The sequence below is a fragment of the Saimiri boliviensis genome, chromosome 1, assembly GCF_048565385.1.
Source record: "Saimiri boliviensis isolate mSaiBol1 chromosome 1, mSaiBol1.pri, whole genome shotgun sequence".
Taxonomy (NCBI): Eukaryota; Metazoa; Chordata; class Mammalia; order Primates; family Cebidae; genus Saimiri; species Saimiri boliviensis.
In genome coordinates, this window is record NC_133449.1 from 130,943,446 (window position 1) to 130,945,515 (window position 2,070).

Below are 2,070 nucleotides of genomic sequence, written 5' to 3' on the forward strand. Positions count from 1 at the left end.
GGTGCCAGGCTGGTCTTGAACTCTTAGCCTCAAGCAGTCCTCCCATTTTGGCCTCCCAAAGTGTTGGGATTACAGACATAGATTATTTAAAGTTATTAGAATAGGCCGGGTGCGGTGGCTCAAGCTTGTAATCCCAGCACTTTGGGAGGCTGAGGCGGGTGGATCACGAGGTCGAGAGATCGAGACCATCCCGGTCAACATGGTGAAACCCCGTCTCTACTAAAAATACAAAAAATTAGCTGGGCATGGTGGCACGTGCCTGTAATCCCAGCTACTCAGGAGGCTGAGGCAGGAGAATTGCTTGAACCCAGGAGGCGGAGGTTGCGGTGAGCCGAGATCGCGCCATTGCACTCCAGCCTGGGTAACAAGAGTGAAACTCCATCTCAAAAAAAAAATAAAATAAAATAAAATAAAATAAATAAATAAATAAAGTTATTAGAATAAATGGGGGCACCAGAGCCTCCGTGCCTGGCCCATTTAGTCTAATAACTTTAAAAATTATTATTATTGAGATGCAACTCATGTACCATCAAGTTCACCCTTTTGTAATTACAACCATTAAATGCAATTCAGTGGTTTTTTTTTTTTGGGGGGGGGTGGAGGGAAAGGGGGAAAGAAGGAGAGAGCAGGCCCGACGCGGTGGCTCACGCCTATAATCCCAGCACTTTGGGAGGCCGAGGAGGGTGGATCACGAGGTCAAGAGATCGAGACCATCCTGGTCAACAAGGTGAAACCCCGTCTCTACTAAAAATACAAATATTAGCTGGGCATGGTGGCAAGTGCCTGTAATCCCAGCTACTCAGGAGGCTGAGGCAGGAGAATTGCCTGAATCCAGGAGGCGGAGGTTGCGGTGAGCCGAGATCGTGCCATTGCACTCCAGCCTGGGTAACAAGAGCGAAATTCCGTCTCAAACAAACAAAAAAAACAAACAAAAAAAAAAACGAGGGAGCAGAGAAGCCTACAACACCCGGTATTCCCAAGAGGTCTCCCATCCAAGTACTAATCAGGCCCGACCCTGCTTAGCTTCCAAGATCAGATGAGATTGGGTGGGTTTAGCGTGGTATTGCCATAGACCAATTCAGTGGTTTTTATTATGTTCATGAAGTTGTTCAACCATCACTACTATCTAATTCCGGAATATTTTTATCACCCCACAAAGAAGCCAAGTTTCTATTAGCAGTCACTCCCCATTCACCTCTCTCCCCAGCATCTAGCAACCATTAATCTACTGTATGTTTCTACAGATCTGTTATTCTGGACATTTCATACAAATGAAACCATACAATACGTGGCTTCTTTTTGTCTGTATCTGGCTCCTTTCACTTAGTGGATTGTTTCCGAGGTTCACATGTTGTAGCATGTGTCAGCACTTCATTCCTTTTTATTGACAAATCATTTGCCATTGAAAGGCTATTTCACATTTTGTTTATCCATTCATTGACTGACGGATATTTGGGTTGTTTCCACATTTTCGGTATGTGAATAATACTGTTATGGACAGTTCTATACATGTTTTTGCATAGACATATGTTTTCATTTCTCTTGGTTATATGCCTAGGAGGAGATTGCTGAGTCATAGGATAATTCTATGTTTAACTTTTTGAGGAACTGACAAACTATCTTCCAAAGCAGCTGCATCATTTTACATTCTCAATAGCAATTTATGAGGGTTACAATTTCTTCACATCTTTGCTGGCATGTACTAGTGTCCATTTTTTTTTTTTTTAGTGCAGCAATCCTAGTGGGTGTGAAGTTGTGAAGTGGTACCTCATTGTGGGCCTGATTTGCATTTCCCTAATGACTAATGACTTGAACATCTTTTTCTGTTCTTCTTGGCCATTTGTATATGTTCTTTGGACAAAAAAAGACTTTATTTCCATCCCCCTCTTTTTTTTTTTTTGAGATGGACCCTTGCTCCATCACCCAGGCTAGAGTGGACTGGCATGATCTCAGCTCACTACAACCTCGTCCTCCCAGATTCAAGTGATTCTTCTGCCTCAGCCTCCTGTAATCTCAGCTGGGATTACAGGCACCCACCACCATGCCCAGTTAATTTTTGTATTTTTAGTA

General features: G+C 43.1%; 1 non-coding gene across 1 annotated transcript; it reads right to left on the bottom strand.

The window, feature by feature from the left end:
* Positions 1-955: 955 nt before the first annotated feature.
* LOC120362310 (5S ribosomal RNA) lies at positions 956-1,074 on the bottom strand. The gene has a single exon (XR_005578260.1). It is a non-coding gene; the product is annotated as a 5S ribosomal RNA (ribosomal RNA).
* Between the last annotated feature and the right edge of the window lie 996 nt (positions 1,075-2,070).